This window comes from Anas acuta, chromosome 5 (assembly GCF_963932015.1).
Source record: "Anas acuta chromosome 5, bAnaAcu1.1, whole genome shotgun sequence".
Lineage (NCBI taxonomy): Eukaryota > Metazoa > Chordata > Aves > Anseriformes > Anatidae > Anas > Anas acuta.
In genome coordinates, this window is record NC_088983.1 from 58,056,927 (window position 1) to 58,073,278 (window position 16,352).

The following is a 16,352-nucleotide window of genomic DNA, read 5'->3' on the forward strand; positions in this document are numbered from 1 at the left end:
GCATAAAGAACTCAGGATTTGCAGCATCAATGAGAGAGATGGAATGAAGCTGCTGTGCATTTTTAAAAAACTTATTACTCTGCTGTAGGAAGGTGAGCAAAGAGAAAGCCTGGAAGCTGGTCCTGCAGTGAGAGTAAGCAAGCCATACATTGGCAGGGCATCTTAATACAGTTACAAAATTAAGCGAAGGGCAATGAAAGAGGGATATTCTGTCACCTAGCCACTTCTCCTTTTGTGAAGCCACACATAACACAAAGTTAATTAAAGCTTCTACTCTGAGAAAAAGGAATGTTCCATTTGGTAAATTTAGAAACAGCTGGTTAGTTTTATCCATTACTTTTGTGCTAACATCAGTTGAGCTCATTCAACTCTCTCTTTTTATGAAGCTGTCCTTCCTATGCTACCTGATAGCTACTAATTGCTGCAACTACATTTCTGAATTGCAAATTTTCTGCACTGATAAAAACTTTGATTGCCTGTCAGCTACACATAAGGAAAAGATCACCAGTGCTAAATGAGGTGTTCCACGCTTGGATAATAATGCCTAATGAATTATTCAAAAAAGAATGCTTGAATGAAGCAAACAATTTGAAGGGTTACTAGCAGCCGTAACAGTTCAACAGCCAAAAGAACAAAAGTATCATCCTGAAAATTACACTAATGATTAAAAAATGCGTATTAATTCTACATTTGGAGAAAAAAGAAATGCCAATCTGATTTTAAAGGTTAATCATTATTTCTTCACTAATGTTTTAATCTTTGGGAAAAACACCCTTTACCAATATTTTGGGACATATAATATTATGACATACCATATTTATGCAATTTTCCAGGCATTAACCCTCTCTGCAAATTTCAAATTTCACTGTAACAGCATCAAAAGCCCTGTTTGAAAACTATCCCTGTCCACAGGATCCTCTCCATTGCTTTAAGTGAACCTTGAATCAGGCCCACTGCTGGCACAGCAGCATCATACTGGCTGACTTGTGGTCAAGCACCACCGACGCTGTGGAGCTGCTCTCAGGTGATGGGCTACTGAGTAATTCAGTGTCTGAATTATTCCAGAGTGACTTTGGTGTGGTGAAGCCAAAGTCCAACTTTCACCATCCATTTTAGGAAAAGATTTGCCAATATAGGGGACAGAAACAAGACCCCCATGTTCAAATCAAATGAAAAGCAATAGCTATACTCACAAAACTGTTGTAATTAGTAACTCCTTCCAGCCTAGGTTTGATTGCATTTTTTTTAAAGTGGACAGCTAGTGCAGGAAGAAATATTTTTCTCCAAATAAAGGAGAAAGATCAAAGAAAAAGAAAACCATAATAAACCAAATTTCATGGATGTCCAAGGCTGACACATTTTCAGCTTTCATAAAAAATATATTTCCAACACCAAAAGTGATAATTTATTGTGACAGACTCTCTCTGGTTGCCAAAACCCAAGAAAAATCTGAGAACTAAATTCTAACAAACATCTCCTATAAGATGTTAGTTTTACATACACATGAAGTAAAACAGCACAATGGAAGCAACACGTTTGTCTGCTTTGCTGTTAAAAACCTCCCAACTGTTATGTTTGGAACCGAGCTAAAAGAAACACACCATCATCTGCAGAGAGGTCTCACAATGCTAACACAATGTTGACTATGCTAAGGAAGGATTTTGCAGATAGTATTTATTAACATGAAACCCAGTCAACCACTTAGCTACCTCTGCTGCAATTTTACAGCTATAAAGCCTTTGGTATTAGACGCCAATTAGTGATTTTATTATAAAGATGTTCAATGTCAAGATAACACTTCTCGTTTCTGGCAGTGACACTGAATGGTGGATAGAAGAAATGACTTCAGGAAAGCTTAGCTGACCATCTGCTTAGGCCTGCTCACTCACTGATGATTAATCCTTTCCCTCGAGGACAATGTCTCCATGTGTTTCTCTTGCTGTCTTTTTAATGTCACAAAAAGAGGTTGATAAACACATTCAAGTCACAATTAAAAAACATTTTAACTGACCAGTTGCCACTGATGATATTATTAGACAGTTTTAGTCACTGTTGTAAAAATGTGTTTAGTGGTGTTGACGTGAAGTGGAGATGAAGTTTCTTTAATGTGCCTCCTACCTATTTCTATGCTTAAGTGACATTTAAATGTTTACCTTGATGCTTGCAAGCAGTTTGCAAGGGCACAGAGAGTGTGCTGGGTTTTACATCACAGAAACAAAATTTTTGGAAACAATGTTCGCAGGATTGTGAGGCAGCTGATTTTTTCCCTTGCTTGGGGTGGGGGTGCAGGAGGAAGAGGAGGAACAAAAGATCTAAGGGATTTTAGGCAGATTGCAGTGACTCTTTCCAGACCCATTCATGTTTCTGCCAAATGCACAAGTGACTGGGTTCTCATCTCATCACAACAGGTTAGAGCACAATGGTAGGCTCATGGGCCTTGTGAACACCTAGGAGTTCCATATGTGCTGGGACATCATGGTGGTGGCATGGAAGCTGTTTTAATAAAGAACAGAGCAATGTTAGTTCCTGCTTCTTTTCTCTCAGGGAAGACTGCATGAATTTTATTCCACTTAGGAGGCATGTTCATGCTCACAATATTTTACAGAACTGTCCTGATGAAGAGGTGATTTGCCAGGAACTAACCTGCACTGACAAATGAGATGACCAGTTTTCACAGGGTCTGGCAGTTATAGAGCTCAGCATCTCTGGCCTCAGATCATATTTTATTTATATTCTCAAATTCAGATTTAGGGTTCCAAATTCCGGTCTTCAGGGCCTGACCTAACTTTTTATTTCTACTCCAGTCTTTTATCGTATAGAATACTTTTATTCCTCCAATTGATCTGCACTTGCAAATAACAGAACAATGTTTCTTAGCAGTGCCAGCACAGAAGCACTGTAATTCCCAAGTAGCTGGGCTGATTTATCACCTATCTGATTTAAAGCACATCTAGCCAGCAGAATAGTTAATGATGATCTGCTAGCAATAGACTGCAAATATGGTCCTACCTATGAATTAGTGGTTTTCAGATTCCATATCCACAACATTACGTTTACTTTTATGAAGTCTCGTATTTAGAGTACATCAACTCCCATCAGACGAAATGCATTGAACACTTTATAAATCAGAAATCAAATAGCCTCAAAGGAAGAGTAAGCTCTAGTGATGTGAATCCACTTCATTCTTGTGAAGGCATCATGGAGGGGCATTGACTTTACAACTCTGGAAATGAATTCGAGCATCTCCCCACAGACCACTTGCAGAGTTTCCTTTGTCATTTCCAGACCAGTATCTACAATCATCACCTCCCATTAGACTGAAGGATATACTCCGTGACTTGGTGACATTTCTACTTCTCTAAAAGTTTCCATATTAACAGAATTTTCATCATCAAGACTTTTAGTATCAAAGCCAGTCAGTAATTTCTGGAAGTTTAAACCAGCGTATTACTACTGCCCCTTTGGTGGCTGTATAGGGTGGAGACAGTCACTCCTTGGCACAGTCATCACATTCTCCCTATGCAAGCAGGCATCCCTCAATAGGAATTTTGTTCATGAATTTGAGAACACGATATGGTCCTGAATGACCCTACCTCTGCTTTTGCTGTAATGTCACAGTCTCATATGCACAGATAAAAAAGGGAAAAGTTAGGGAAGTACACTAGAATTACCTGGCAAAGTTAATAAAGATGCCTGTAATGCCATCTTCAAGAGAATTATGTAAAGAAAAGACTCTCCTGTTGAAACAGACGCATTTATAGAATCATAGAATCATAGAATATCCTGAGTTGGAAGGGACCCTTAAGGATCATCAAGTCCAACTCTTGACACCGCACAGGTCTACCCAAAAGTTCAGACCATGTGACTAAGTGCTATTTGAGCTTAAATTTGCCCCCAAATATTCCCTGCCATAAAGGTATCTTTTTCATCCTAAAGACCTTGGAAATTAAGGTAAGATGTGACATAACAGGAAGCCAGTAAGTTTTTATGGAGGACATAAGAAGGAGAGAAGTACTAAGTGGTTATTTGGTGAAGGCGGATTTGACTACTAATTTCATTGACAAGATATGGAGTGGGATTTTCAAAAGCCCTGGGCTACCTAGAACACAATGTCCCATTGATTTTTAATCAATCACACATTTTTGGAATTCATGCACATTCACAACTAAGCAAGTTTACAGTCCAGTCCAACCTGCACTGAAGTTAACAGTAATGCTCACTTTATGAAAGGCAGATCCAGTACTTAATTGGATTTCCTGTTAGCATTTCAAAGAAAAAGAAGTGTAAGGTTAGAGTAATGTAAGGTAAGAGTAATTGCTTTGACATCACCAGTTCAGAACATTTCATGGCATGAAAGCAAAAAAGAGATTTGGAAAGATCAGACAAGTATGATGTTGTAACTCACACCGTGGTAGATGGACCTCCAAAGTGTGAGATTAACAGCTACAGTACAAGAAGGAAAGGTGAGACAGCCTGAAGAAAATGAAAGAACTTGGTATGACATGGAAGAAATTCAGTGAATGTATATCATAGAGGAGGAGAAGTTATTGTTGAGGTGGACCTTTAAGATAATTTTGGCTGAAGTATTTTTTTTTTCATATGAAAACAGCCGAATGCATGCTACTTCCTCATTAGCCAAAATAATAGATTATAAGGGAAGGGACAAGATTTTAAATTCTGTTTAATTGACAAAAAGTTGGCTTTTATAAATAGTTTGTTTGGAAATCATCAGGACATATACACCAATTTTTATGTGGAATCACATAGATGTTTTATACAGGAATAATCCCTGTAGAGGCTCTCAAGGGATGGTTGCTGACATGGAAAACCATTTGCCCCAATCAAACTTTTGGTTTTAATCTGAGATGAAGGATCTAAGTCATTTAAGGGTGTTTCTGTTTACCCCTCAAGCTTCCTGGAGGCAAGAAAGAAGCTCCTGTGATCAATAGTATCAAATGGTGTAAAGAAGCATACAGCAATACATACAAATGTACTCTCTTTTTCAAAAGCAGAGATCATCTACTAGATAACAAGGCACTCTCCACATCATAACCTACAATCAGCCAAACAGACCAATCCATCGCTGTGGCAGGGGATAAAAAGACCTGGTTTATTAGAGTTCTTTGAAAATGGAAATTAAGCTGTAGGCAGTATCTTCAGCAAAATTTTGAGGATTTCAGCAACAGATCTACACAAGTATCAGCTAGCACCATTTTTTAAAACACCATTTTTAAGACTTCATCCTGCAAACATTTCCCTGTGTTTGTTATAGAGCTACCATTTTCTTCGATAGACTTGTGACAGCGTCTTTCTAGAGCTTTCACTCATTCCCAGCATCTAAAGCACATATTATGTAACTTTAAAAATGCTATACCTCAGCACTTGAAGATACTGTTTACAGTGATAAACTAGCTGTTCTCTATTTTAATCTCTTACCACCACACGTTTCTTTCACTAAAAAGGAGGAAGTCCTATATCCTAAGAAATTTGACAGAAAAGTAGACAGGATTCTTCCTCTTCACAAATAAAGGCTATCAATCTTTTCATGTCAATGATAAACTCCAGTTAAAATTTTATGTCCAAACATTCATGACTTAAAACTTTGGAAGTAAAATTATTCAAGAGTCTCAAGGAGACTGCTCAAAAATTGAGATACCAAGAGTATCCAGACACTCAGAAACATAGTCTCTTACTTTCAAACTGCCTGGTAAGTCCATAAGAAGTCCAGTTTAAAATTAAAGCATAGGTCCAATTGCAGTGACAATTGCAAGAGCAAGAATAGATCTGGCCTATCGTGTTGAACCAGAAATCCATTATTAACAAGGTATATTTTAAAAGCTGAATCAAAAGTGTTAAGTATGCGACTAAATTCTAGTAGTCTGAAACCACGGGGAAATGAATATATGCTACAAAGGTAAGCCTTTTATTTCTCTTTCTGCCTATGTTTGGTTTGTGAGATGTTTCCAGCCATAAAAAGATGGTTTTGTAAATAGAATATGTAATATGATTCTGAAAAAGAGAAAATTCCTTGCCTTCATGAATCTGAGCTCAGATGGTAAAAGAAATGAAGGAAAAATTAAGAGAATGGTGACAGATTTTCATAGAGACATTTCAAAATGTTGACATTCAAAGTAAATTCAAAGAGATTAAATGGCTTTGAGTAGTCAGGAAACAAATCACATAGATCTGTCATCAGCATAACACTGGAAGCTGAAACCAAAACCATCCTGATGACTGAAAAAACAAAAGGAGGAGCATACACCATAGAAATAAGTCTGCATCCACCTGCTGCAAACAAGACAACTAATTCTGATAATGTTAATTTTAATGAGTCACATAGTTTAGTGTGTTATGACAATAATCAAGGTGTCAGTTAAGATATACCGGTGTGCTGTGGTCATTGGGACTGTTTAGGGTGACTGCATCTCTTCCTCTGCTGTAATGCATTTAAGAACCACAGTCTCCTACCCAAATGTCACAGTTTAGCCTTTCCCTTAAAAAACGAGTCAGATATATCTTATCTTTCTGCTTCTACTCTGTCACTGTTGGCATCCTTGATGGTCTATTTGGTCTTTTCTTCTACAAATATCCGTATTTTTCTCTAATGCCTGTGCCTGTGAGCAGTTTCCCCCTGCTCTTCCTTGCATCACTAGACCGTCCACAAAATTCTCCTAAGCACCAGCTTCTATTGTCATTTGTTAGTAAGAACCTGCCCACCCCACCTGGCAAATTAAAATGGAAATAGAGAAGTAAAATAGAAGAGTAGACTGGTTAATCCAGTGAATTCAGAGATGCACAACAGTGAGGAGATGAAAAGTAGCTGTTGGGAATTACAGCAGCCATGCACAAAGATATCGGGAAGTGCTGGCGTTAATGCTGAAAGACCAAAACCATCACACAGACACTGTCTTGGCTACTAGCTGTGGATTAAACAATTAATTCATCAGATCCCCCAAGATCCAGGTGCGTGCCTGAAGTCTTACCCATAAGCTGTTTTAACAACACAGACTGTAAGTATTGTGAAAAGACAGATATATGGCCAACCCCACATCACCCATTCCACCTAAGTTCCAGTAGAGTGTCCTACAAAACAGCTCTTTTCATTCCTCTTGACATTAATGTCACCAATATATGGGTAAAATAAAGTGGTCTTTTAAAGGTGGTCACTCCAGCACATTTTAAAAGTTCAGTTATTCCACTTTCCCTGCTTTTCCACCTCACTTCCAGCTCACTTCTTTGTTTTCATCCTAATAAAACCACAAGGTATGGAGAGCAGATCTCGGAAAACCCGAGCAAGTTAAGAGCTTTGCTTTGAACTGGAAAAACAAATAATGAATGGGCTGGAGCAATACACTGTAAGAGAGAGAACACCAAGTGCCAAAGCCAGTCCCATTTGGGATCAGCTTTTGTGGTATTTCTCTTCCTGTACACATTTTCTAGAATAGCTATCTTCTAGTAAAAGTTGTTTTGTCCAAGTGTTCTGGTGTGATTTTACGTTTGCCATCTCTGTATCAAGTGGAATGTGTATTATTTCACATTTCCCAGTCATAAATCTAATTTGCCATGTGTCAGCTCAATTATTGAGCTGATCTAAGGCACGATAAATATTTCTTGCCACTCATTTTGTGCTCAGTATGCATCATAATTTAGTATCATCAGCAAATACAGTGCGTTTACAGTGGGTCCTTCTAGCTAGGTAATTTATTTAAAATCAAACTATGAATCCAGGTATTAATCACTCTTAACTCCTCCATTTTGGCAGATAAAGATCCCTCAGCACAGAAAATTCATTTCCTCCCATGTATTTCTATGCCATGTCCTTCTCAGCCCCTGTTAGGTTCATCTTTAGAAACAGCCTGTCATGTAGATCCTTATCAGAGATTTTCTGAAAACCTAGATAAAATATGTCATATGCACTGCAATTATCTACTTTATAACTCCTAAGCTCATTAAAGAGGTCAATTAGTCATTATTGCCTTTTTTAAACCCCCTCTGGCAGCCTCAGGTTAGGCTTTGGCTCCTTAATGCAGGCAGTACTCAAACCGAGCAAATGCTCCCAGGAGCCAAGCGCTTCTGCAGCCAGAGCTGAGTACCAGCACTCTTAGAGGGGAAAAAAAGGGAAAAAAGAAAAGGAAGGTAACTGCCCACTGTTCCACTCAAATATTAAATATTGATGAAAAGACGGAGAAAATAGAGCTGGAAATGTAAGGAAATTACATCTGAGAGGAGAAAAAAACCATCACTGAGAGAACAGGAGGGAAAGGGGGGAGTAAGTACTGCAGAGCACTTTTGTAAGCAGAAGCTGAAATTAGCAGGGGGGTTATCTACTTGTAAGCAGAACAAATACAATTAGATGGTCCCCCTGCTAATTTTGGCTTCTGGTTGCACAAGTGCACTGCAGTGCACACACCTTCCTTACCATTTCCTCCTGTTCTGTGCTTTCCAGGTGATATACGTGAGGCAGCAAAGTGCCTCCATTTGGAGCAGTAACTGTAAGCTCCTATCTAGGATAGCTCCGAGCAGTTTGTCATGAAAATAAGCACACACAGATTTTGGATTATTGTTAAAAAAACCTTCCTCCCAGTTCTGTTGGAGGTTGGTGCACTGCTGGAAGAATCAAGCATCCAAAAACTCTCATGGCTGTCTCCCCATCCCCCTGTTGGCCCACCCCAGTTTCCCTGTTTGTCACAGGCATGGTCACGTTTACTCAAGCAAAGATGGAAAAAAGCAGCTCAGAGGAGAGGACAGGAGGGAAAAGTGGGCTCCAGTCCCACCTGAAGCTCACCCTAGGACAACTCCGCAGATCATGCCTTCCCTTTCAATCACAAACCATTCCCAACTCACCCCTGTGATATTCTCTCTGCCATTGTTGTGGTGCAAATTGGAGGAGAAAAATGAAATGGAATATGAGAATGAAAGAAGGCTATTCCTGCCTCGATCTCATTATCTCTGCTGAAAAAAATGAGCAATCATGGCAGTGAGAAACAAAATCTCTGAGGAGTGCTCACTCCAGGCAGAGAAAGCAACAACAGAGGGAAAGAGAGCATTAATATGTGCTTTTCAACCAACTGCGTTCAAATTTACCACTGGACTCTATCTTACTGTTATTAATTTAGGAGTGTTTCTAGTTTACTCTGTAATTTGTGCTCTGCATTTTACTGAATTAGATTTCTATTTTCCTCTTCCATTCTTTTATCTTAGTTTTGTTTGTCAGTGTTACAGATGATCACATTTGCAAGTTTGCTTTATCTATATTTCACAGTTGCAATCTGGGCTGTCCACTATCTTATTACTGCGTGATAAGTGATATCTGCTACAACTGCATATGAACTCATTTTTCTCTGTTTGTTTCATATCCCTTCAAAGTTGGCTTGTCTGAAATAACAAATTATTGTCTTGTGCCTGGAAACTATTAGTTTGGGCTTAATAGTTTTGATTTCTAAGTTAATTTAATGTGTAACCTTATTATCATTACTGATAGCTCAGGACTTAAGTCAAGTTTGTTTTTATTTTCTTAGCTATTAATTGCAGCTTAGTTGAGATGTGCATATATTGGGATGTAGAAATACTTTAATGAACAAATTACCGCATCATTTACTCACACACACATTTTAAGGGCCTCTCAATTAATGAGGACAACTATTATACTGAGAAAGGTAACATACACTGTACTATTTGTAATAGTATCTCTTGTGTTTACTAGAACTCAGGTTAACAATTTAACAGATTTTCGGTTTGGTTTGTTTTGTTTTTACAGAAAAAGTCAGTCTTGCACTCTGGTAAGTTAATTTATTTATTAATATCTTAATACCTGTGATGCATGAGTTCATCTTTTTTTTTTCTTTCTTTCCGAACAGTTCTGCTATTTATGGCCCTCCTGTGGAATTTTATATCCATGCTGAATCCCTTGAAAAGCCACAAGGGCCTTCTCAGAGGTAGGGACATGTTCATTTGCAGCCAGTCAACCACCCAAACAGTTGAGGTAGGCTCAACAACAAAATTCAAATTCTCTTGCAGTGCTTCTCAGCCGATAAACCTTGTTTACAAATGACCTAAAATGCATTGATTTACTTATTTGTGCTATAATCCCTGATGACCTTGAGCTCAGGAAGCTGTTTTTTTTTTTTTTTTTTTTTTTTTTTTTTAAGAACTTGAAGCAGTCAATAGTAATGCAACGCAAAGAAAAGTATCATCCTGAAGGAAGAGTAGATGCAAAGAGACCAATGTGAAGCATAGGAAGCTCTTTGTATGGTATCCCAAGTAAGACATAAGCGTGTTAGCAAATAGGTAAGAAAGTAAATTACAATGAACATGTTGATGACACTGGAAGAGCAGATAGGAGGTATTTTTTATCTTACAGCTAAGAAAATAGCATAGTGACAGGGAAGTGAAATAGTCTCTGCATTTGACCCTTCATATCAAATAGACAATATGTTGCTTCCCCTTATTTACTTAAGTTTCCCCATTTGTGATGACATACTATCTGATTTGGTGGGCATAGGTGCTAATATTTTCCTCTGCTCATCAATGTGATCATCAAAATCTATGCATTGTTGGGAATAACTGAATACATGCACTGCTGTCAGAAGGGTTTTCTATGGTGATCACTGAGTCCAGTGAGAACACAATTTCATTTCAAATCTGACTAGTACTCCCAAATCCTCAACAACCTCACCTGTAGAAAGGACTAACACTCTGGTTGATGTAAATCAAGACCACCACAGATAAGAGCACTTGCAGATCTCCACACCAGAACTATGAGAATTTCAAAATGCTTCAATACCCAGCCCTTCAGACTTGCCTCAGGTTTGCATCCCTGGCATACTAAAACCCCTACATATTTTGCAGAAAAATCCTGAGTCTGGGAATGAATATCCTGCTTTACCAACTAAATGCCACTGTACGTGCAGTGCAGCCCATGACAGGACCATAGGCATTAAAGGAAAGTGCTATGTAGATTAAATGTGGGCTCACCTGCCAGGCAGCATATGTTTTGCTACTGTCAAACCCAAGGGCTCTGTGAAGAATGGAGGCAGATGCTTATCTCACCTTCTGAACCTTTCATAGAAATCTTGTCACAGCATCCACATCATCAGAGCACTTTGTTGCGAAACGCAGCACCCTTTTTAACACTAGTTTGCCAGCAATCTGAGACTTGCTGGTGGTGGGTTTCTCCCACGCCAGCCAGTCTTGGCTACCTTAAGTTTTCTTGCTGGAATTCCCCCTGTGCACACCAACCTGCAGATCCGTGAGGTTCAGTGAATTGTAAACTTTCACAACTGATTTACATGTTCCAGGTTTTAATAGCCTCTCAATTCTTAAACGGATTAAGGAGTACAGTCTTTAGCTGCATTTGACTGAGATTATTCTCGACATGGCCTATTTTTCATGGTAGTCATTTATTGTACTTGATAATTAGCTATACGTCCTTCTGCATTGATTTTTTTTCCTTTTCTGAATCTACTTTAGTTCTGTTCTCTAAATGCTGGATATGGTGCTAGTGACACCACTTTTGTTTATTCTGCAGTCTGGCATATTTGATAATTCATTCATTTCTTCACATGACATAAATTGGCAATGAATAAAAACTAAGGTTGGAAATAAAATGGTTTTGGCTGTCAAAGGATGGATAAAAGCCCTGGAATGGCTGCCCAGTAATAGGAATACTGAAGGCCAAAAATCCAACTGTTTTTTAGATGAAGCTTAATCAGTTTCCGAAAAGGTTTATAAAACCTAACAAATTGACTCTGATAATGAGGGAAGGGGTCCCAAAATGTAGGATGCCTTTTCCAGGCATGTAAGAGATGAATGTGCACATGAAAGATGATTAATCGTCACAAAATATCATAGCATTATCTTCTGTGTGCACAAAAGAAATACATTAATTAATCATGGTATGTTTCTTATAACCTTTTTTTTTTTTTTTTGTTGTTCCTTGGAAAGGCTATCTCTAACTTTGAACCTCCGTTTCCATGCAGGAAGTCTGACTTTTAAAAATGGCAGTGGGACACGCAGAAATTCCTCAGTGCAGTGTGTACTTACAGTTTCTGTGACTGCAGTCACCCTGATCCTAGTTTCATATTTTCCACGAAGATCAGACACCATTGTACATGCTTTTTTGGGTGTGCAGATGCAGCATTGCTACAACCAAGTTAACTTTTTTCAGGTTTTCATATTTGTCTGGAGACAAATTTCAGGAGGTTGTCAGATGCACCCATCTGTAGCACAGAAAGCCTAAAAGCAGTGAAGGAAATGCACAGAGCAAGTGCTCCAATTTCAACTTATTATTCGAATCCTGATGACAGATTACCTTCAACAAGAAGTAGACATTAGTGAAGACATGGGAAAAGGCTCAATAGCAAGCTCTGGTCCCGTAACCATTCCCTTCACAACCAACAGCTACAGCAGGACACTGCATGGAGCTGTATTTTTGTGCAATGTGCACACAAACAATGCAGCTTCAGACATGAAGACACATCTGGACTCCATAGTCTCCCTGTGGCTCACACAAGTGTCAGTGCAGACAGAGGAAGATAGCTGATGCCCAAGAACCCTGCTAATCCATCACACCCATTCTTACCCTGTGGTCTCTGAAGCTCCTTCCATCTTAGCTTGCAGCCATGGACCTCTGGTCCCTTTTCTTGGATAGCAGCAGGTGACAAAATTCAGTCTGTGCTCCCTTTTGGTACATTCTTCACTTTCACTGTATCTCAGCACCACAAAGATCTATAAAGCTGCCTTTGCCTCACATGATAATAGATTCAGAAGTTTTTTGTATAGTCTTTTTTATTCTCAAACTTAATCTCACATATTAATCCAATCCAGACTCAGAGAGGATTTCATCAAGCATTGAAGAGGGAGGTTACCATTCCTTGAACCTCAGAGAGGGTGAGCTTCTCAGGGCAGAGCGGTCAGCACGTCAGGTAACGGAGTTTTATCATGGAGATCTAATCAGGGGCACAGGCTGTGGCTGAGTCTCACATCACAGATTGTGGCCTGAGACGTTCTAGCTGCATCACGGAGCGTTAAAAACAAAAGTAAGCTAGTGTCACTCAGACAAACATATTATCCACAAACCCAGGGCAATGGAAGACCCTTTGAGGGTAATATCAGTATCACAGATTGTCTTAAAACTTTTTCAGATGCTACCCTGAATGTCCTCCAGCAGAACAAGGGACTGGAGTTGACCACCATCAGTTATGGCAGAGGGCTCAGTGAGAATGCAACTGGGACCATCCCACCCCACTCACCAGACACCCAAGAGATATTAAAAACGTTTGGCCACTCATGACTGTGGACAGACTTGAAATATCAATTTAACAACAAAAAGTTACTTATCCCTATCTTAAGCTGACCTCTAATACCAGGTCACATAGAAAATTAGTGTAATACAAGTCAAAGCTACCTTACTTGCAATCTTAGTTTCATTAATCACAATTATTTGAATATTTTAGTGTTGGAAGCATGAGGAAAATGAAGAAACTAAATTGAAAACTGATGTCAAGACGTGACAATTCCAGTAATATAATGCTTTTGTATGATGGACTACTAATAAATGCCTTATGAAATCAGATGCACAATAAAAATGTCTATAAGTGTCTTGTCATGTATCAGATAAAACATGGAGTACTTATTTGGCATCAAAACCAGATGCTATTCCTTCAGCATCCACCCCACTTGCAATAGCTTTAGAGAGATCAACACACAGAAGCATAAGAGGGAACAGAAAGAACAGAAAGATAAAGATATGAAAAATGCCTGTTTAATTACACTCCAGATTTTATCTCTGCCTCATCTCAGCTCTCTCCTTTTCCTGTCCAAGAGAAATAACTGGCATGTGCTGTATTCTGAAAGTAGATTGACACAGAGAAAGAGAATTGGCCATGTCTCCTGGCATTAATCTCCCTTCACAACAGCCTGTGATTGAGTCAGAGCTATTATTCTCACTTTCAGGTCTGAGTCACTATCAGAAAAGGATGCTATTTCTCCAACATCCTTTCCAGCAGGGATATACACTGTCTGGCAGAGACGGTACAGAGCACTTTGAGTCCTACAGAATTTGCTCTGCCTCTTGTTTTTGACCTATTCACAGCTCATTCAACGAAAACACAAAACCAAAAGGAGGACAAGGAAATAATATTGCTGTTCCAATTTTCTCATCATCTACTTTCTTACGTCTCCCTCTCCTTCAGTTTACCCCCATGACAGCATCTAAAATGCTTTCTGCTTTTGTCACTATAGCCGCGATGCCTTGTGAAAGCCCTTCTCCATTAAATTTTAACTCATCTCCCTTACTCCTTACATATGAAAAACACGATCTCCCATTATAGTTTCTCTTTTGTCTTCTCTGCTCCTCTGCCTTGTGATTGCACGCACCTGAAAAGATCAAGCGGCTCGCTGTCCCTGGCTTTAAAGTTTAAGTCCTTTGTCTCCTTTCAACTTTATTTTAAAGAAAGTATGAAGCTTTATATTTGGGTGAGGAAATTAAAGAGACTAACTTCAGTTACAGCACCTCCTCCCTGAATTTTCCCAGCTCTCACTAAAGCTTCTGGGCAAATGTAACCAGGATTTGGTGCACCTGGCATAGAGAGCAGACACCTTCCAGCCTTCTTCCAGCGACACCAGTATCACACTCATATCACAACCAGCAAAGGGAACTCTGAGCCTAACAATTACTCCTGGTCTACGCTACTCTAAAGCCGAGGAACATCTCTTTATCTAAGATCTTGTTTGTGCTCTTCGCTACAGTACCTGAGTGCTTTCCTCAGCCAAATTTCTCAGCTCACCACCTGCTTTCCCTGCAAACACCTGTGGAGATCTGAAGGCTGAGCTGTGTCTGCTGTTGCAGTTATGAAAATAATGTAGGACTCACATCATGCTATCCTTATGCTTAGAGCCCCTTTAATCAAGCAGATTTCCTGAATCATTTTACTAAACTCTTTTCAGGATCAGTTCTGATTTCTCCTAGGTTTTGTACCACAGACATTAGGTATGACCAGCTGTGGGACTGCCTGGCACCCTGGTTCAGAAGAGACAAGGCTGAAGCTACTCTGAGGTTCATCCAGCATTCACGGGAGTTCACTACATCCAGGAGATCACATTCTAGTGTTTCTATTCGCAAGAGGATATTTTGCCAACACAACTGGATGCCAGTGCCCAGGGCACCCCTGCTGAGCCCAGCTACCTCAGCAGCGAAGATACTGATGCTGCAGAATGGGATAATTGGATAATTTCTAGCAGGTCTTCTATCGAACCATTTCTGTACTTTAGGAGATGAAAAGTCTATGCCTTTTTTTTTTTTTTTAATTTTTATTTTTATTTGCCATACCTTTTTTTTTTTCCCTGTTATCTGAAAAAAAGTTTGAGCTACAGCTTAGGTACATTTGTGTCTGGACAAATCTCAAAGAGCCATCACTTAATCCCTTCATCCAACATCACACTTTGCTTAAGTGACTTTTCAGAACTAAGCCTGTATGGAACTGACTGTAATATTTTACTCTCACTGTGAAATATTCTTCCGCTTTGTGACACCAACTAGTCTTGAAATGCTGTAAAAATGCTGACAGAAGAAATACCAGAGAACGGTTTTAAAAAGCTTGTGAAGGATCACTAGGTCCAGAGGTGTTTTTCAGCATAGGAACAGCTAGGGGACATTTAAAACTAAATGGAAAAAATTCTAGAGGACACAGAAGATGTAGTGTATTTCAGGGAGTCACCAACATGAAAGGTAGCATATTTTGGTGGAGGCTGGAGGGGACAGGGTCTGATGGACAGTATGTCAGTCCCACAGTAGTAAGGGGGAGGGGAGGGCAGGCAGCACTGCCGCAACATGGGGAAAGCAATGAAATGAGAAAGGTAAATGAAGCGAAGTGTAGCATCAGGCAGAGGCCCCAACATCACAAACATAGTCACAGTGCACAGTCTCATAGATCCCCTGAGTTTTACATTGAAGAGAAGTGACAAAATCATCAGGAGAGAAATGAGAATGACCAGCAGAAGCCTGAGGAGGAACAGTGTGAGAAGGGAGTCAAAAACACTAAAGAGCTGCCTGAGGTTAGTGCTACTGGACTATGATTTATGAAGGGATACATTCAGAACTGCCTCAAAGGTTAAATGTGAAGCTTGGACAAGAGAACGGAGAAAAGAAAATCTTTAAGAGTCCAAGATATAAGCAAGATACATGGCACGTACAGCTCAGCTAGCACAAGCACTCTGTGAAACTGAATTCCTGGACAGCAGCTCTTGGCTTTACTGTCCTGAAGTGGCACTCCCAGTCGTGTTTTTGTCATTTGAACCCAGATGTCTTCCACTGTTACAGCGTCTGAACAACAGCAAATTAATGAGCCTTAAAA

The 16,352-nt window shown here is 39.4% G+C and overlaps 1 long non-coding RNA gene across 3 annotated transcripts in view; it reads right to left on the reverse strand.

Moving 5' to 3' along the window:
- LOC137857896 (uncharacterized) overlaps positions 1–16,352 on the reverse strand; it is a 193,512-nt gene that overhangs the window by 15,808 nt on the left and 161,352 nt on the right. The gene's annotated exons all lie outside the window — the stretch shown is intronic.